The following is a 21,573-nucleotide window of genomic DNA, read 5'->3' as shown; positions in this document are numbered from 1 at the left end:
ATTTATAAAGGCAAGAGAACAGTTAGTAGTAAAATCATGGAAAAAAATTACAATGTTTGGAGTTGGAAGACCTGGTTTGAAATTCTAGCTTTGATATTTGCTAAGCACTATGATCTTGGAAAAACCACTTAATCTTCCACACCACATTTTTCTAAGCTTAGAGTATGATTCTGACATCACAGGGTGGCTCCAGATATACAAACACACAGCAGCACCTGGCACATAAAGGGGATTTACTCTTTTTTACCTGCCCTCCATGTGACCCCAGCCCAGGGTCACTTCTTTCCCAGTGAGTGTTTGCTTTCCTGAGGGATTTTAGAGATTTCCCAGAACATCTTTGGATTCATTGCCTGATTGAGCCCTAAACTGCAAACTCAGCTCCATGATTAGAGTATGATTCACTCAACTCTGAGAATGATTTCTGGTTGGAATGTCATTGGAGTACAATGAGCTAGATCCAAATGGTGGCCTCTGACTATAGTCTACCATGGAAGACAGAGATGCTCTTCTTAGCTGGAAGCCTAGGAAATGTCAGACTCCCATGGTTTGATTTCCAGCAACAGAAAGGAGTGCCTCCTTCCTCCTCTCTGAATGCATGCTGCCTCTTCGGATTATAGTTTGGTAACTGAGCAGTAGGAGCCTCATTACTCCCAACTGGGTTAAGAGTTTGGAACTTGTCTGTTGGTAACTCCAGAATTTCTATATAAGAAATGCTTAGGGATAGCAGTCCTGACTGAAGTGAGTATCTACAGGAATTGCTTTTGAAATCATTTGCATTTTAATGAGTGGAGAGTTTTACTTGGACTGTATACTATTTAAGATGGCTTTGGGTAGGGCTGATGGCCATTACCTGGAAACTTTGGTTATCCCTTGACACCACCATGGACTGTACTCTTTCCTCATCTCCGTGATGCTGTACCTGACTTATGTAGGGAGTGGAGTTATTGCAAAATTTCCTCATGGGCGTTTTTGTTCTGCCTCTGTAAGTCTGAATTCTCTAGAAAGCAGACCGACATGAAGATGGGGTTAGAAGTAAAAGCAATTTATTGGGAAACTTTGTGCTTGATTGTATATATTCCCTCTCACCAAAATCACATATATACTGACCTTCCCCTGTCTCTTTGGAGCGGTGTCTCAGAGTTAATCTGAGGTTCTGTCTCCTGGGTTGCAGTCCTATTTTTGCCCCAAATAAAACTGAATTCACACGCACACAAAAGAAGTAAAAGAATTTAAGAAAAGAATGGCATGATATATTTAAAGTGATGAAAGGGAAGAACCTCTAACCAAGAATACTCTACCCAGCAAGACTCCCCTTCAGATTTGACAGGGAAATCAAAAGCTTTCCAGACAAGCAAAAGTTCAGAGATTTCAGCACTATCAAACCAGCTTTACAATAAATGCTAAAAGAACATCTCTAGGCAGGAAACACAAGAGAAGGAAAATACCTACACAAAATTAACCCCAAATACCTAAGAAAATAGTAATAAGATCATAAATATCAATAATTACCTTAAATATAAATGGATTAAATGCACAGCAAGAGACACAGGCTGGCTAGGCCGATGAAAATGTGCATGTATGCACTTCCACTTGCCACATCGCTCTACTTAACCCCTCAAATTGCATGTAATTATTTATATTGTTAGGTTAGTCATGTTCCCATTATGGCTCGCAACTGTAATTATCTTTTATTTTTTATCTATTGATTATGAAACTGATAAACATCTTTTTCTATTGTGATTATGTAACTATTAGTCACTTAATACCATTGTATTATGATTGGTCAACAAAAATAAAAGAATTCTATATCACTAAAACTATCATTTAATAGAAAAACCTGTAATCACTTTTTTTTTTTTGCTAACACTTGAAATACATTTACTAATTAAGACAACCAACACTTTTACTTTTATTTGCATTTATTTTTTGCGGCATTTATTCCTGGGCCATAAGTTTTTGTTTCTTCAGTTTCTTCTGGGATATCTTTTTCTTCTGTGCAACCTCCTCTTCTGGTTTAGGAACAATCTGTTCTTTTTCAGGAAGGATCATCTCAGTGTGGCAGGGAGAGCTCATGCAGGGGTTGATCCGACCGTGAGCTCTGTAAGTCCTGCGCCGCAATTGGGGGCTTTGTTCACTTGGATGTGCTCAATGACCAGAGAATCTACATCTAAGCCCTTAAGTTCAGCATCAGTCTCTGCATTTTTGAGCATGTGTAGTAAAAATTCAGCACTCTTTTTGGGCCACCGACCCTGCGTCCAGCCCCACTGTTTGGCCTGTGCACACCTACCAACTCCACTGTTGTAACGATGGAATGGCACACATTGCTTCTTTTAAGTGACATCCTTCAGATACTTGGTGGCTTTTCGGATATGCATACCCTTTATAGCCTGGGCAGTTTCCGAGTGTTCTTAAAGTGAACACGAAGATTTGAACCTCTTGATTTGCATGATTTTGTGGGGTTTTCTGGGTCAAGTGAATAGCGCACCATTTTTAGGGGTCACCTCAGGCCGCTTACCGGAAAAAAGCTGTAATCACTTTTTAAAATCCAGAAGTAAGAGCTACTTGTTGGGGGGTAATGTCTGGGGAAGGTAAAAGGAGGAGGGGTAGGAGTGAGCAGGGAAAGACTTTAAACCATGATGCAGGGCTGATATGGTGCAAGGAGGAGAAGGAAGGGCGCTTTAGTAGGTAGAGCTTCAGACTGTGGTGTAGCTCTGGAAATCTCACAGGCAGCCTAACAGGGAGCCCTGGCACCAGGATTGCCCTTCAAGCAGTCCCATACTGCACGGCCATGGTCACCCCCATCTTTACCAGGCTCAGTCACTGGCTGACAACTCAGTGGGAAAACACGTTGCATCCTGGATGCTGGGGTGGATGTAGAAGGTGCTACAGCTTGAGGCTGTCAGCTCTCTGTGCTCCCTGAAGCATGTTCCTTTTTCCTTTTTTTTTTTTAAAGATGTCTTTTAAAAAATATATTTATTTATTTATTTGGCTGCAGTTGTGGCACACAGGATCTTCGATTTTTGTTGAAGAACGCAGAGTCTTCAGTTGTGGTAGGGGAACTCTTTGCTGTGACCTGCGGGATCTAGCTCCCTGACCAGGGATTGAACCTGGGCCCGCTGTATTGGCAGTGCAGAGTCTTAAACCACTAGACCACCAGGGAAGTCCCAGCACACTCTCGAAGAGAGGTTCTGAGCTGTAGCTTTTAGCTGCCACCAGCCCTCACCTCCAGCTGGCCATTCTGCTCCTGCCTATATACACACTTGGAGGAGGGAGGTGGCGTGTTGCTGTGCTCCACAGAACTGCCTTAGCTTCCTTCCTGGTTCCCTTGGCTGAACCATCAGTAAGTCATCCTCTACCTTAGATTTCTTCTCTTTGAAAGATTTCCTCTGCCTGGAATGCTTCTGCTGCACTCACCCTAATGACCAGCTCTGGCATCTCCTTCACATCTCTATGTTCCCATTTCGGTGAATTCTTCTCTAACCATCTAACAGAATAGCAACCCCCCTCACAATCCTTATTTCCCTTCCTGGCTTTATTTATTTATTTTTTTCATAGCATTTATCATGCACTATCGAAAAAGTCTGTTTGTATATTTATCCTCTGTCTTCTTTGATTAAAAATAATTGATGTCAGCTCAGGAAATTGTATTTGCTGCTCCATCTCTAGTGCCTACAATGCTGACTGCACATAGCAAACGCCATTCAGCATGTGACAACGGAAGGGAAAGAAAGAGGAAGAGAGGAAAAACCTGATAGACCCACATGAGTGTTCTAAAACTTGCTAGATACCTCTAAACCTTTCTCTTTTTGATGCAGACTTTGTATCTAAGAAGCTCGTCTAACTTCTCTGTGCATGTCAAGCATCTAATGTCCTGAAAGTGAAGAAACTTGCAAAAGTGGGTCACTTAAAGGTGGAATTTTAAATTAAAGACAGGTACTGCTTTCCTGTATCAGGCACCATGTTACATACCTTCACATACATTATCGCATTTATTCCTCCCACTCCCAACAACACTTTTGAAATAGGCCTAAGTCATGCCTATTTTACAGGCAAACAGACTGCAGTCCAAAGAAGGTATTTCATGTCACACACATAACTGGAAGTATGGAATTTAAGTCCAGATTTGTCTAATGGCAACAAATGAGAAAGTCTTTAGTGCTAAACAAGAGTAGCATGACCAAATTCCCAAAACATTTGACAGTAGAAATAAGAATAAAATTAAAGGGTTATATTATAGAGAATAGAGTAAAGAATCATTTTTACTAGACATGGGCTTTAACTTTCACTATCAGAGTTACCTAGCCCAAGAGAGACACTCAGTTCAGCTCAGTCACTTAGTCGTGTCCAACTCTTTGTGACTCCATGAACAACAGCATGCCAGGCCTCCCTGTCCATCACCAACTGCCAGAGTCCACCCAAACTCATGTCCATTGAGTGGGTGATGCCATCCAACCATCTCATCCTCTGTCGTCCCCTTCTCCTCCTGCCCTCAATCTTTCCCAGCATCAGAGTCTTTTCCAATGAGTCAGCTCTTCACATCAGGTGGTCAAAGTATTGGAGTTTCAGCTTTATCAGTCTTCCCAATGAACACTCAGGACTGATCTCCTTTAGGATGGACTGGTTGTATCTCCTTGCTGACCAAGGGCTCTCAAGAGTCTTCTCCAACACCACAGTTCAAAAGCATCAAACCTTCAGCTCTCAGCTTTCTTTATAGTCCAATTCTCACATCCATACATGACTACAGGAAAAACCATAGCCTTGACTAGACGGACCTTTGTTGGCAAAGTAATGTCTCTGCTTTTGAATATGCTGTCTAAGTTGGTCATAACTTTCCTTCCAAGGAGTAAGCATCTTTTAATTTCATGGTTGCAATCACCATCTGCAGTGATTTTAGAGCCCCCCCAAAATAAAGTCATCCACTGTTCCCCCATCTATTTCCCATGAAGTGATGGGACCAGATGCCATGATCTTCGTTTTCTGAATGTTGAGCTTTAAGCCAACTTTTTCACTCTCCTCTTTCACTTTCACCAAGAGGCTCTTTAGTTCTTCTTCACTTTCTGCCATAAGGGTGGTGTCATCTGCATATCTGAGGTTATTGATATTTCTCCCAGCAATCTTGATTCCAGCTTGTGCTTCCTCCAGCCCAGCATTTCTCATGATGTACTCTGCATATAAGTTAAATAAGCAGGGTGACAATATACAGCCTTGACATACTCCTTTTCCTATTTGGAACCAGTCTGTTGTTCCATGTCCATTTCTAACTGTTGCTTCCTGACCTGCATACAGGTTTTTCAAGAGGCAGGTCAGGTGGTCTGGTATTCCCATCTCCTTCAGAATTTTCCACAGTTTCTTGTGATCCACACAGTCAAAGGCTTTGGCATTGTCAATAAAGCGGAAATAGATGTTTTTCTGGAACTCTCGTGCTTTTTTGATGATCCAGCAGATGTTGGCAATTTGATCTCTGGTTCTTCTGCCTTTTCTAAAACCAGCTTGAACATCTGGAAGTTCATGGTTCATGTGTTGTTGAAGCCTGGCTTAGAGAATTTTGAGCATTACTTTACTAGCATGTGAGATGCGTACAATTGTGTGGTAGTTTGAACATTCTTTGGCATTGCCTTTCTTTGGGATTGGAATGAAAACTGACCTTTTCCAGTCCTGTGGCCACTGCTGAGTTTTCCAAATTTGCTGACATATTGAGTGCAGCACTTTGACAGCATCATCTTCCAGGATTTGAAATAGCTCAACTGGAATTCTATCACCTCCGCTTTGTTGATAGTGATGCTTCCTAAGAGAGACACTATCTTCTTACAATGGGGATTTGTTTTTTCTTTATGAAGCCTATTATGGACTGAACATTTGTGTCCCCCCCTAAATTTATTTACCTAAGCCCTAATTCCCCAATGTGATGGTATTAGGAGCTGGGGCCTTTGGAAAGTAATTACTTTTAGATGAAATCACAAGGGTGGCCTGGAGAAGGAAATGGCAACCCACTCCAGTATTCTTGCCTGGAGAATCCCATGGATAGAGGAGCCTGGAGGGCCACAGTCCATGGGGTCTCAAGAGTCGGACATGACTTAGCGACTAAACCACCACCATCATGAGGGTAGAGACTCCATGGTGGATTAATGCCCTTATAAAAAGAGTGAGAGACGTCAGCGCACCGCCTCCACTGCCTGAGGATACAGCGACAAGGTGGATGACTGAAGCCACAAAACGACCTCGCATCAGTAACTGAATTGGCTGTCACCATGATCTAGGACTTGTTAGCCTTCAGAACTGTGAGAAATAAATTTTTGTTGTTTACGCCACCCAGTCTATGACATCTGGTTATAACTGCCCTAACAGACTAAGACAAAGTCTCAGAAACATATAGCCTCCAGAACCACCGTCAGTTCAGTTCAGTTCAGTCTCTCAGTCGTGTCCGACTCTTTGCAACCCCATGAATTGCAGCATGCCAGGCCTCCCTGTCCATCACCAACTCCTGGAGTTCACTAAGATTCACGTCCATCGAGTCAGTGATGCCATCCAGCCATCTCATCCTCTATTGTCCCCTTCTCCTCCTGCCCCCAATCCCTCCCAGCATGAGTCTTTTCCAATGAGTCAACTCTTTGCATGAGGTGGTCAAAGTACTGGAGTTTCAGCTTTAGCATCATTCCTTCCAAAGAAATCCCAGGGCTGATCTCCTTCAGAATGCTGCTGCTGCTGCTGCTAAGTCGCTTCAGTTGCGTCTGACTCTGTGCGACCCCATAGACAGCAGCCCATCAGGCTCCCCTGTCCCTGGGATTCTCCAGGCAAGAACACTGGAGTGGGTTGCCATTTCCTTCTCCAATGCATGAAAGTGAAAAGTGAAAGTGACGTTGCTCAGTCATGTCCGACTCTTAGCGACCCCATGGACTGCAGCCTACCAGGCTCCTCCGTCCATGGGATTTTCCAGGCAAGAGTACTGGAGTGGGGTGCCATTGCCTTCTCCTCCTTCATAATAGGGCCCAGTAATTCCACTCCTGGGTATTTATGTGAAGAAAATGAAAACACTAATTTGAAAAGATATCTGCACCCCTATGTTCATTACAGCATTATTTTCAATAGCTAAGATTTGGAAACAACCTAAGTGACCATCAATAGATGAATGGATAAAGATGTGGCATATATGTGCAATGGAATATTACTTAATGATAGAAAGGAATGAAATCTTGCAACATGGATAGACCTAGAGGGTATTATGCTAAGTGAAATAAGTTAGACAGAAAAAGACAAGCACTGTAGATTTCACTTACATGTAGAATCTAAAAAACAAATGAACAAATGTAATATAACAGAAACAGACTCATATATACAGAGAACAAACAGGTGGTAGCCAGAGGGGTGAGGGGAAGAGAGAAATAGGTGAGGGAGACTAGGAGGTGTGAACTTGCAGTTAAAAATAAATGAGTCACAGATATGAAATGCTCAGTATGGGGAATAAAGTCAATAATTATGTAATATCTTTGTATGGTGACAGATGAAAACTAGACTTATCATAGTGATCAGTTTGAAATGTATAGAAATATTGAATCACTATGTTGCATACCAGGAACTAAGTGTTTTAGGATGATTATACTTCAAAAAGAAACAGACCAAAAACTCATAGAAAAAGAGATCAGATTTGTGGTTACCAGAGATGGGGATGGGGAGGACTGGATGAAAGTAGTTAAAAAATACAAACTTCCAGTTACAAGACAAATAAGTACTAAGGATGTAATTACATGATAAGTATAATTAACATGGCTGTACATTATAAATGAAAGCAGTTAGAGTAAATCCTGACTTCTCACCACAAGGAAAAAAATTTTTTTTCTATTTTTTAAAGCTGTATCTATATGATATAACGGATGTTCACTAAACTTATTGTGGTATCATTTCATGATGTATGTAAGTCAAATCATCATGCTGTATACCTTAAATGTACATAGTGCTATATATAAATTATAACTCAATTAGACTGGAAGGAAAAAGAAAAATATATAGCCACACAGCATCAGAAAATCTCCTTTAGGAGAGAAGCCTGTCCTCACGGTAAAAGGGCAGCTAATGAAAAGAGAAGGGACTTCCCTGGTGGTCAGTGGTTAAGAATCCAGCTGCCAATGCAGGGGACACGGGTTTGATTCCTGGTCTGGGCAGGTTCCACATGCCGCAGAGCAACTAAACCCATGCACCACAACTATATGCTCTAGAGCCCACACACCACAACCATTGACGCTGGAACACCCTACAGCCCATGCTCCACAAGAGAAGCCACCACAACGAGAAGCCCATGCACCACAACTGCAGAGTGCTTCCCGCTTGCCACAACTAGAGAAAGCCTGCACGTAGCAATGAGGACGCAGCATAGCCAAAGATAAATAAATAAAATTAAAAGAGAAGGAACAATGGACGTTCCAGATTAAAGAGACATGACAACCAAATGCAATACATTGTCTGAAAATGGATGCTGGCTTGGGAAAATAAAAGAGCTATAACGGATGTTAAAGGCTTCCCAGGTGGTGCTAGTGGTAAAGAACGCACCTGCCAATGAAGGGGACACAACAGATGCAGAATCAATCCCTGGGTCGGAAAGATCCCCTGAAGCAGGGCGTGACAACCCACTCCAGTATTCTTGCCTGGAGAATCCCCATGGACAGAGAAGCCCGGTAGGCTATAGTCCATAGGGTAGGACATAACTGAAGTAACTGAGCATGCAAGTGACTGAGCATGCACACATGAAGGATGCTATTGAGACAATTAATGGAATTTGCCTATTGGATCATATATTATATAACAGTATTACATCAATTTTGACTTCTTGTTCTGATCATTTTGTTGTGGTTATATAAATCATTTTTTCAGGAAATATTCTGAAATATTTAGGGGTCTCTTAACATATGATATCTCTAATTTACTCCCAAAGTTTCTGGAAAAAAAATCATACCTACATACTATAGAAAAAGAGAGGGGGAGGGGTGGGGAAGAGAGACAGAATGATAAAACAAATGGGTCAAATTATAAACAATTGGAAATGCTGTGTATAGGGCTTACAGGTGTTCCATGTATCATTCACTCAAGCTTCTAAATTTGAAAATACATATCAAAATTTTAAGTTACAAAATGTACTTTTAATCTCAAACCAAGACTCTCTCGGGATGTTAATCAGGGGGCTAGTGAAACACTTCAGGTAATTACCATAGATTTTTTCTTTAAAGCATTTGAATTATTTTACAAGTCAAAATGAGAAACTCAAAAGACAGTTGCGGAAATGCATAGCACTAATTTCTTTTGGAAATATAATCTACCCTTTTTCTCTAAGTGCTCATACGATATGCCTGAGTTCTGGTCATTTTGTTAGAAGTGATTGTTTGCAATGAGTCCTTTTGCAAAACAGAACATTTTATGACTCCAATTTCGTAAATGGAAATAAAATGTATGCAAAGAATAAAGACTGAAAGAAACAACCATGAATCTACTCAAAATAATTTGAAATAACTTGGCCTCATTTTCCTAATCTTGATGTTAATTTTTTAAGCATTCCATACAGGATGCCTGAATAACAGCAGGGTTTTTTAGGGAGAAGACAGTGGATATTTTGCTTTTATAAAAATATTTATAAATTAGAAATAGCATGTGGCTATTGTCTCTTCAGTTTCTTCATTTATCAGTTTTCTAAATCATCTTTTTCCACTCACTATTTCTCTGCATTAAACAGTCCACCAGTGGTTATTGAGCACCATTTGGTGTTCAGTTCAATTCAGTCCCTCGGTCGTGTCTGACTTTTTGTGACCCCATGAATCGCAGCACGCCAGGCCTCCCTGTCCATCACCAACTCCTGGAGTTCACTCAGATTCACATCCATCGAGTCGGTGATGCCATCCAGCCATCTCATCCTCTGTCGTCCCCTTCTCCTCTTGCCCCCAATCCCTCCCAGCATCAGAGTCTTTTCCAATGAGTCAACTCTTCACATGAGGTGGCCAAAGTACTGGAGTTTCAGCTTTAGCATCATTCCTTCCAAAGAAATCCCAGGGCTGATCTCCTTCAGAATGCACTGGTTGGATCTCCTTGCAGTCCAAGGGACTCTCAAGAGTCTTCTCCAACACCACAGTTCAAAAGCATCAACTCTTCAGCGCTCAGCCTTCTTCACAGTCCAACTCTCACATCCATACATGACCACAGGAAAAACCATAGCCTTGACTAGACGAACCTTTGTTGGCAAAGTAATGTCTCTGCTTTTGAATATGCTATCTAGGTTGGTCATAACGTTCCTTCCAAGGAGTAAGAGTCTTTTAATTTCATGGCTGCAGTCACCATCTGCAGTGATTTTGGAGCCCAGAAAAATAAAGTCTGACACTGTTTCCACTGTTTCCCCATCTATTTCCCATAAAGTGATGGGACCGGATGCTATGATGTTCGTTTTCTGAATGTTGAGCTTTAAGCCAACTTTTTCAGTCTCCTCTTTCACTTTCACCAAGAGGCTCTTTAGTTCTTCTTCGCTTTTTGCCATAAGGGTGGTGTCATTTGCATATCTGAGGTTATTGATATTTCTCCCAGCAATCTTGATTCCAGATTGTGCTTCTTCCAGCCCAGCGTTTCTCATGATATACTCTGCATAGAAGTTAAATAAGCAGGGTGACAATATACAGCCTTGATGTACTCCTTTTCCTATTTGGAACCAGTCTGTTGTCCCATGTCCAGTTCTAACTGCTACTTCCTGACCTGCATACAGATTTCTTAAGAGGCAGGTCAGGTGTCTGGTATTCCCATCTCTTTCAGAATTTTCCACAGTTTATTGTGATCCACACAGTCAAAGGCTTTGGCATAGTCAATAAAGCAGAAATCGATGTTTTTCTGGAACTCTCTTGCTTTTTCCATGATCCAGCAGATGTTGGCAATTTGATCTCTGGTTCCTCTGCCTTTTCTAAAACCAGCTTGAACATCAGGAAGTTCACGGTTCACGTATTGCTGAAGCCTGGCTTGGAGAATTTTGAGCATTACTTTACTAGCATGTGAGATGAGTGCAATTGTGCAGTAGTTTGAACATTCTTCGGCATTGCCTTTCTTTGGGATTGGAATGAAAACTAAATAAAAGAAGATGGGGACATGGGTCTCTGCAGAGACCACTAGTTGCCTGTTCAACATTCATTTCTTTCTCAAAAACAGACTACACCTTTATTATTCGGTGAATTAGTGTACTCAGCTATAAAATATTTCCCAGGATTCCTTGCATATGTGGTGCCCAATGAGATATAAACAGAAGCTGTCTGTTTTCCCTTTTCCCTTCATCTTTTCCTCCACCTTGCCTGGAACACAGATATGATGGGTGGACTTCCAGATGCCATTTTATAAACAAAAGGACAAGGCTCACACCCTGGGGATGGCAGAAAGTGAAAGTGTTAGTCAGTCAGTCATGTCCGGCTCTTTGTGCCTGTGGGGCTGCAGCCCACCAGGCTCCTCTGTCCATGGAATTCTCCAGGCAAGAATACTAGAGTGGGTAGCCATTCCCTTCTCCAGGGGATCTTCCCGACCAAGGGATTGAACTCCAGTCTCCTGCATTGCAGGCTGATTCTTTACCATCTGAGCCAAGGAAGCCCCAGGGAAGAGCTAAAAGAAGCTAGGACCATAATGCTCCCTTAGGGTTCATGTCATCAGTCCCAGCTGACCTTCTCTGAACTCCTTTTAAGTAAGAGAAAAATCAACATATATCTTATTGAAGCCATCATTACTCTGAATCTCTGCAACTAGCAGTTGGATACAAGTTTTAAATTATATAACCCCTGATTTTAAGAGACAATTAAGGAGAGAAAACTAGCACACATAAAACACTTAGAAAACACAAGAAGCAGCATGGTATTAAGACACAGCATAGGTGTAAGAGTAAGAGCTTTAGAATCTATCTGTCATCCCTACAGTTCTAGCCTCAGCTGAGCATTTTAGGATGTGTGACTCTGGGAAAATTATCTAATCTCTCTGAATCTTGGTTTCCTCTTTTATAAAATTATAATGACAATAACTACCTTGTGTATTCAGTCCATTCTGAAGGAGATCAGCCCTGGGATTTCTTTGGAGGGAATGATGCTGAAGCTGAAACTCCAGTACTTTGGCCACCTCATGTGAAGAGTTGACTCATTGGAAAAGACTCTGATGCTGGCAGGGATTGGGGGAAGGAGGAGAAGGGGATGACAGATGGCTAGATGGCATCACTGACTCGATGGACGTGAGTCTGAGTGAACTCCGGGAGTTGGTGATGGATAGGGAGGCCTGGCGTGCTGCAATTCATGGGGTTGCAAAGAGTCGGACACGACTGAGCAACTGAACTAAACTGACCTTGTGTAGTTGTAATGAGGAATAGAGATAAAGGGACTGTCACTTAATAGGTGCTCAAAAAAAGATGGTAGTAATTTATAAGCTATACAAACTCACAATAGAATGAAATATATATAGGTTGAAACTGTCAAGAAAACCTTAGAGAATAAGTTGGATTTTGGTGGCAGTGAAGGAACTGAAATGTTCAGGATGGATAAAGGGGAAAGTTACTCCACACAAGTCAAGGAAGGGCATGACTAAAGACATAGGGATTGCTGAATATAGCATACTTGAGAGTTACAAGGAAATCAGTATACCTGGTACTGTTGCATTAAGGAAAGTAGAGCAGCATTGATAGGGTAAGATCAGGACAGGACAGATGGGGTGGGATACCAGGTTGAAAGCCAAAGAAGAGATATGTGACTTGCTATGAAAAGGCATAGGAGAATCCATAAGTTTCATACAAAAAGAATGATTAGAACAGACACAATAAAAGCTCATCACACTAAGGTGTTCAGTTCTCCTGAGTGATTTTCTTTTAGAACAAGTGACAAGGAAATGAGCCTGAGTGCCAAATGGAAGATAAGTATCTAGCCCCAAAAGTGGCCATTAATTTAATGGAAAAACTGCCTAATAGCAAACATCAGTCTAGTTGTTAGAAAGCTGCTATAGGGTACCTTGAGTCCACACAAGCTTTCTTCCTGTAGTTTTTGTTTAAAATGAAGACTTTTTATAAGACTTTTGGTATTTGGCAAAGGCATTTTTCACTAAAATATTTAATCAAGCCAATCAGACAAAATATGTTTCTCTGTACAAACCATAAGATACCAGCAGACACTCACCCATTTTGTTTCTAATGGTGCCTTTTTCACTATCTCATTTTGAAAAGTCCACTTAGGAGTGCCATTTGTTTCCATCAGATATTTCAGGACTTTCTCAAAATAAAAGTTAAGAGATTCATTAACCAGTCCTTCCACTCTTTGGCTTTCACAGAATCACATTATACAATATAAAGTTAAATTATTACTGTTTTTCCTATATGTTAAGATGTAAACTAAACCAGCTGACAGACTTCTTGTAGGCCAGTACTTCCCAGATGAAACCCACCCACAAGTTCCAATTCGAAATTCTTCTCTTCTTTCTCGTAAGTTGAAATAGAGTATGTAATAAGAACTAAAAACAAATGGGTATAAAGCTTGGTTGAGTAATCACATCTCTGAGATGTCATGGAAAAGGCATGAACTTGGAGTGAAAAGACTTGACACTGAGTCCTAACTCAACAAGTAAGAAGATTGGAGAAGCTGAGCAATTTAGATTTCCTGAACCTCAGTTGGGTCTCCTGTAAAATAAGGATCATAACCCCTTCCTACTCCAAGAAGCCCTTCCTTGGGAGGACTGCATAAAATAATCATGTAAAAGTGATCTGTAAGGATTAAAGAGTTGTATCAATAAAAATGTGATATTTTCAGTAAATACTTAAGAGTGTCTATTCACTATGTTCCTATATTCATGGAGCACCCCGATTATACCCTTTCAAAGGGTGGACCCAAGCAGTCATATATGAAATACATGTAACAGTGATAATTTAAAAACAAGAGCTACAGTTTAGAATGATGAAAAAGCTCTAGGGATGGATAGTGGTAATACGTATGTACATTCAAACATCTGTATGTACTCAGGAATTCCCTGGTGGTCCAGTCGTTGGACTCTATGCTCTCACTGCCTGGATCCCAATTTGATCTCTGGTTGGGAATTAAGATCCCACAAGCCAAGTGGCACTGCCAAAAAAAGTGTGTATGTACTTTTGTCTCCTCGTAGGTTTATTCTAGGTATTTTATTCTTTTTGCTACAGTGGTGGATGAGATTGTTTCTTTAATTTCTCTTTCTTATTTTTCATTATTAGTGTATAGGAATACAAGGGATTTCTGTGTATTGATTTTGTATCCTACAACTTTACTAAATTAATTGATTAGCTCTAGTAATTTTCTGATAGTATCTTTAAGGTTTTTCATGTATGGTATCATGTCAGCTGAAAATAGAGTTCTATTACTTCTTTTCCCATCTGGATTCCTCTTACTTCTTAAAAAAAAATGTGCATGTACTTAATGCCACTGAATTTGGTACATTTAAAATGTAAAATTGTACATTTAAAATGTAAAATGGTAAATTTTATGTGATGTATATTTTTCCACAAAACAAAATTTTTTAAAAAACAACTAAGAGCTAACACATATTGAGGACTTAGGATCTTTCTTAAATGCTTGACAAGGATTATTTTATTTTATCCTCATAATAACATCATGCAGTAAGTGGCAGAGCTATCCACATTTTACCGAGAAGCAAACAGAGACACAGAAAAGCCAAGAAACTAACACACATCGACATGGCTAGTAAGTGGTAGAGCTCTATTTGAATCTGGACAGACTCCAGAACCCTGCCACCACTACCAAGCCTTTTTCCCTCCACCAATCAGAGGAGAGCTCGGGTCACAAAGTCTGAGGCCCGTGGCTTAGCAGACTCTTGCTTGGGAATCTGACATAAGAGATACTGAAATTCTGATCAGATAGTGGTTGGCTCTGGACTCATTTGATAAAAACCTGAGGTCTCTGGCTCCAAGGCATGTCAAAGGCTCATATGAACCAGTTATAAGGGAACAGGAAACCAGGAGTAGGCAAAAAGAAAGACAATCTAAAGAAAACAAGAGCCCAGGGAGGGGAGGTGGGGTGCGCTGGACACCCCTTTCCAGTTCCTACGTGTGTCTTATGCTTTGTATCTTTGTGATTGTTCTGTATGCTTATCAACAAACCTCTTTTACTTAGGCTGCTCCAATGAGCTGTATAATTTGCAATCTAATGAGCTCTAATTATTCTAATAGAGTATTTCAAGAGGGAAGAGAAGGTGCATATGCAAAAAATCTAGAGCATAGCTCTTTATAATAATTAAACATTGCAAAAAACAAAGCCACTCAATAACTAGGAAATAATAAATTATACTATGTCCATTCAGTGAAATATTACATAGTCATGAAAATGCATAGGCAGAAAAACTGCATCTAAGCAGAATAATCACAACAGGGAAAATATGTGAGGATGAGATGGTTAGATAGCATTACCGACTCAATGGACATGAACCTGAGCAAACTCCAAGACAGTGAAGACAGGGAAGCCTGGCATGTTGCAGTCCATGGGGTCGCAAAGAGTCAGACACAACCTTAGCAACTGAATAACAACAACAAAACATGTGGAAAGCTGTGAATTCAGGAAAGAACAGTATGTGTGTGAGTGTGTATGTGTGTTCTATATTGTTCAAAAATTGCATTAAATTTTTGAGAAAAGCTTGAGGGCTCTTAAAAACCTACTTTCTTAAAATATTTGATAGAGGACTTCCCTGGTGATGGAGTGAATAAAAATCCACTTGCCAATGCAGGGGACACAGGCTCGACCCCTGGTCTGGGAGATTCCGCATGTCATACAGCAACATGCCACAGAACAACTAAGCCTGTGTGCTGCAACTATTGGGCCTGTGCTCCAGAGCCCTCAAGCTGCACTACTGAGGTGCATGTGGCTAGGGCTGTGCTTCACAACACAAGAAGCCCCCAAAATGAGAAGTCCAGGCGCCACAACTAGAGAAAGCCTGTGGGCAGCCGTGAAGATACAGCACAGCCAATAATACAAAATAAATCCATTATTTAAAAATTTGACGGCTTCACTGGTGGCTCAAATGGTAAAGAATCTGCCTGCAATGCAGGAGACCCAGGTTCTATCCCTGGGTCAGAAGTTCCCCTGGAGAAGGGAATGGCTGCCACTCCAGTATTCTTGCCTGGAGAATTCCATGGACAGAGGAGCTTGGCAGTCTACAGCCCACGGGGTCTCTAAGAGTAGGATACAACTGAGCAACCATCATACACCAGGTATCAGAAGTAGAAATAATTTTAGGCATTTAGCACAACTCTTCATTTCTCCAGAATCTGAGCACCTGCCGTGATGAGGAGTTGTCTGCTCTCCAGCTCAGTGGTTGCTTACCTTTTGCCTGAACACTTCTGGGGACAGAGGTGCCAAAGTTTCTCCTCTCTTTGGTTGGCTTATTACAAAGCTCTCCTTTATGTTATGACTGCAGTTTCTTCCCCTTAGTTCGAGTTGTCTCTATTGGGGTCAAATCTGTTGCTTCTTTTTTACCCTCTGGCATGTCTACTATCACCGCAGTAGACAATTCCTCTCAAAGTACAATCAGCTCTCGTCGCAGACCCTGCTCCCTCTCCTTTCACTGGCAAATACTTGGATTTCTTCTAGAGCGCTGTGGACCACACAAGTTTCTCTCCAGGTAGAAAACTGTTGTCCCAGGAGAAAAAGCACACACACATGAACAGAAAACTGGAGAGAAAAGAGCCCTGGAGGAAAGTGAAGGCCAACTACAAATGGAAAAACCCAGCAAAGGGGTCATGGGAAAATAGCCAAAGTGGAGACCTACTTCCAGTTCCCCAGTGACCTTCTTCCCTTGATTTCTAGAACATGTGATGATATACCCAAAGCTGTGTCATATCTCATCATATCAGAGGCCCATGGAGTTAAAATAAATGGGAAAAAACCTTTCAAGCTAGTCTGAAAAAATAGGTCATTTGAACATATTGACTATTTAACCCCCCATTTAAATCTCCTAGGCGGAGTATCTCTGTGAAGACTGCAGGTAAGATTCTGCCTAATAGAGATATAACCCTTTGTTCCAGCCAACATAGAGTCAGTAAGTTTTTGATAGAAAAAGTTAACTTTTAAATACTTCAATGACAAAGAGAAAGGGGAAACAGGAGCAGCTCTAGAAAATATAAGAGATTAAAAAACCTTGGGGGAGATGGATTGGGGTTAGAAGATGCAAATCATGATATATAAGATGAGGAGTTCCCAGGTGGCTCAGTGGTAAAGAATCTGCCTGCCAATGCAGGAGATGCAGATTCAATCCTTGGGTCAGGAAGATCCTCTGGAGGAGGAAATGACAACCCACTCCAGTATTCCTGCCTGGGAAAATTCCATGGACAGAGGACAGAGGAGTCTGGTGAGCTACAGTCTACGAGGTCACAAAGAGTCGGACATGACTGAGTAGACAGACATATATATAACTGAATCTCTTTGTTGCACAGCAGAAATTAACACAACACTGTAAATCAACTATACTTCAATTTTTAAAAAGAGATTCAAAAAGCTTAAACAAATGAGACCAAAAAAGGCAAAAAAAAAAAAAAAAAGGACAATGTACCTAAACACTTGGTCTGATAAGACCCTCACTCATGAACACATTATACACATGTGCACCCATCCATGCACACAAATCTCTGCTCTCTTCGGAATGTCCATGGTAAATGAGTTTATATAAAAGTGAAGACCTCCCTGGGATCTAAATAAACCTCAGCAAGTGGACTGTGTTTCCTATTTTAGCCAAAGTTACTCCTGTATTTGTCTGAGCCCTCCACAAACAGTGATAATTAGAGAGTATTCAGAAGTTGGAAAGTAAGAAGAAAGTGATCTACACACAATAAGGAAATGCCTGTCACTCTCACATCTTTCTCTGAGACCAGGTGGCTGAGGATCCTCCCAGCCTTCAAGGATTTGGTTTAAAGAAAGACTTCATTCAAGAACTGCAATCCTCACTCACAAGAATCAGATAAAAGCTACTTTGAGGTTGCTATAGGACTCTGAATCATTACTTATTTGAATTCTAGGTGCTCTGATGAAAGGTCATTTTAAAAGCATGTCTGCATTAACCTTTAAGAGGTTTCTGTCTGGGCATCCTGGATCATGCTGGTATTTAAATCCTGGGTTTAACAGGTGATGGGGACTGAAAGGTTTACCAACCACTACAGTCAGGCACAGCCACACACATGAAGCCATTCATCAAGGCCACCTTCTCTTCAGATGTCCCACTTTCAGGATCAAAGAATTTACCATACTAAATGTTAAGGCCAGCAACAACCCATTTCCTTCCCCAAAGAGGGGCATGCAAGAACCCACAGAAATAGTCTGGACACACAGGCCCTGCTCATCTGGGAAAATAATTACAGTCACCGTCTTTGGCTCCAGTTCCCACCCTTGGAACATGCATTATAATCTAACTTCTAAATCGAACTAGATTCTGCTCCAGTTTAGCGTCCTTCCAAACTGCCTCAGTCAAACTGGTGCAGCCCCTGGATGGAGAACTAAGTACAGCTGCGGCTCAGAAGGAACGAGAACACCACAGGAGGGAAGGAGGGAGGGAGGGCAGAAGCAGAAACTAGACAAAATCAGAAACACATTTTAGAACGGTGGGCTTGGGGGGAGAGGGGAAATAAATTAACAAAATGTCCCAGTAATTTCACGGCAGAGCTAGAAGAGAGCACTTAGAGCTATCCCAGGACTCTCCAACAGAAAGCATTCCCTGGATGCACAGACGTTCACAACACTGACAAGCCTCAGGTGCCAGTTCTGGCTCGAACATGTGGTCACAATGTCACAGCATGAGAAGAACACAACAGAATGCCCAAGAGGCATCTAGGCGGCAGAGAGAAAAACAAAAGGCTGAACTCCCCTCCACAGAGCCCCATTAAAAGACAAAGTATATCTATTACAAAGTCACGTTTTCTATTTTTCTACTTTATAAAGTCAGCAATGCTGGAGGGTAGGAATGAGTGCAAAAGTGTTGGAGCGTGAGGCTCACGGATATCCCTTAGTGAGCAAAGGGAAGGACTGGCTGGAGAACTCCCACCCATTTTAAACACACAGATGTCCAGTTTGGGGCTGTGGTTGCTAGGTCACTTGCAGTCTTATTCTACATTGAAATAATGTCTTTCTGAAACCACACAGAGACTGCAGGCACCCACAGAGTTCCTCCACAACCGTGAACTAGCAAAGCTGGGATGAGATTCTGCCAGCAACAGGATGCCAAATCCTTCCATAACAAAATAATCCACTTGCCACATTTTTATCTGCATCATCCTCCAGACAGGACTAACTCCTTCTTTGAGAAAGTTACTGTGGCCTGTCAGATTCCAGGGAGCTACCGTGCTGCTGTAAAACCTTCAGGACTGCTCTATACAGGCAAAGGCATCAACCTGATTGATACTCTGTTCAGAGCCTTGTTGAGTGGGTGGGATGGCCAGGGATCCTCCTGGAGTACCAGAAAGCAGAGCTGGGCCGCAAGGGATGTTCTCAGATCTAGGACAACAGCCTTCCTCTTGCTGATGCTCTGACTTCTGCCCCATTCTGATGTTTCCTCCTCGTCATGTTTCCATGTGCTGTTTTCTTCTTTCCGATTGTGATCCCCACTGTCATCATCTTCCGAAGCCTTGAACGTGTTCACTTTCTTGCGGCTGTTGTTACCACGGACTCACAGAGTGAGGCCATCACTTTTACATGATATTACTTTTACATGGTGATACTCAAGGTCACATCATGGGTGTGTGAACTGTGGAGCAGGGCCCTGTGCTCCTTCAATGTTCTGTTGTCATTTTGAAATTCCTAATAATTTTCTGAGTAAGGGAGTCCACTCGTGTAACCAGTCCTGAAAATGTTTCAAGAGCTTCATGTGAAACCTCTCCATCCATTTAGCCATTCTTTTTAAATTTTGTTTATTTATTTTTGGCTGTGCTGGGTCTTCACTGCTGCGTGTGGGCTTCTCACTGCAGTCGCTTCTCCTGTTGCTGCGCACAGGCTCCAGGCGTGCGGGTTCAGTAGTTGTGGCACACGGGCTTAGTTGCCCCGGAAGTAGGTGCAGTCTTCCCGGACCAGGACTGAACCCACGTTCCCTGCATTAGCATGTGGAGTTTTAACCACTGGACCACCAGAGAAGTCTGGGAGTTCTTTTAAGAGAACTCAATTTGGGGTCTTTCAGCCATCCTGGCTGTTCTTCTCAGGCTTTTGTCCCCAGAACACACCACAGACTCTGAAAGTGAAAGTCGCTCAGCTGTGTCTGACTCTTGGGAACCCCATGGACTGTAGACCACTGTGACCCGCCAGGCTCCTCTGTCCATGGAGTTCTCCAGACAAGAATACAGGAGAGGGTTGCCATTCTCTTCTCCAGGGGATCATACCAATCCAGGGATCGAACTCAGGTCTCCCACATTGCAGGCAGATTCTTTACCATCTGAGCCACCAGGAAAGGCCAACCACAGACTCTGCATATGACTCAGTCAGTGAGGAATATAGGGATACCTCAAAGACAGTTGTTATAAACAAGATCGTATGCCTATTTGCAGTAACAGCAGTTACTGTTTACTATGTGACTGGCATTATGTTAAGGACATTATATGTATTATGTAATCCTCACACCAACTTTCTAGTTAAGACACAGATTTATCCCTAGTTTGCAGATAAGAAAACTGTGGCTTAGAGAGGTGACATAACTTGCGGAAGACCATACAGTTATAGGAGGCAGAGAACTCGAACCCAGGTCTGACAGACCCTTTTATAGTAACTCACTAGGGCATCTCCCAAGTTATTGGAGACATTCATCACTTGGAGGCTAGAGGCAGCACACATGGAGCTAGTAACTAATTCTGATCATATTTTGATCTATGGTGATTCAGCTGGGAACGTCTCTTTGGATGCTTGCAAACTATTCCCACATGGCCATTTCCTTTTCCAAGTTCATGGCTTTCATTAGGCTCTTTCCACTAAGCTTAGCCTCTATATTAGTTTCCAACTGCTGCTGTAACAAATTATCACAAATTCAGTGGGCTTAAAACAATACAAATATATTGAATTGGCCAAAAAATTTCATTCTGGTTATTTTTATTTTTTCATAAGATGGTAAGTTATCCTACAGTTCTGGAGCTCAGAAGTCTTCAGGGCCTTCCAGGGCTAAGATGAAGGTGCTGGCAGAGATGCGTTCATTCTGGGGGCTCAAGGGGAGAATCCTTGCTTGCTTCTCCCATCTTCGGGTGGCTGCCTGCGTTCCTTGGCTTGTGGCCATATTACCCCAGTCTCTGCTTCTGTTGTTCTGTCTTCTGCTCTGAGTGTGACTGGTCTGCCTCCCTCTTATAAGAACCCTGTGATTACACTGGTCACCTGGATAATCCACAATAATCTCCTGACTTATAAGTCAGCAGGAGAGTAACCTTAACCCCATCTGCAATTTTTAATTCTCCTTTGCCATGTAACATATTCACAGCATGGACATTTTTGAGGGTCCATTAGTATGTCTACCACAGACTCCCAGCACACACACATCTTTACCTAGTTCCTCTGGTAAACTGAACTCCAAGGTCATCCCCTTCCTATGGATCCTGTCCACCTTCCTAGGCAT

General features: G+C 41.9%; 1 non-coding gene and 2 pseudogenes across 1 annotated transcript; all 3 read right to left on the bottom strand.

The window, feature by feature from the left end:
- Positions 1–1,858: 1,858 nt before the first annotated feature.
- Positions 1,859–2,545, bottom strand: LOC112585651 (annotated as a pseudogene).
- Positions 2,546–3,086: 541 nt separating this feature from the next.
- On the bottom strand, positions 3,087–3,160 carry TRNAG-GCC. The gene has a single exon. It is a non-coding gene; the product is annotated as a tRNA-Gly (tRNA).
- Positions 3,161–17,544: 14,384 nt separating this feature from the next.
- LOC123334205 lies at positions 17,545–21,573 on the bottom strand (annotated as a pseudogene).

Source organism: Bubalus bubalis, chromosome 6 (assembly GCF_019923935.1).
Source record: "Bubalus bubalis isolate 160015118507 breed Murrah chromosome 6, NDDB_SH_1, whole genome shotgun sequence".
Taxonomy (NCBI): Eukaryota; Metazoa; Chordata; class Mammalia; order Artiodactyla; family Bovidae; genus Bubalus; species Bubalus bubalis.
Note: the sequence above shows the minus strand (reverse complement) of the source record. Positions and strands in the feature narration are given on the sequence as shown.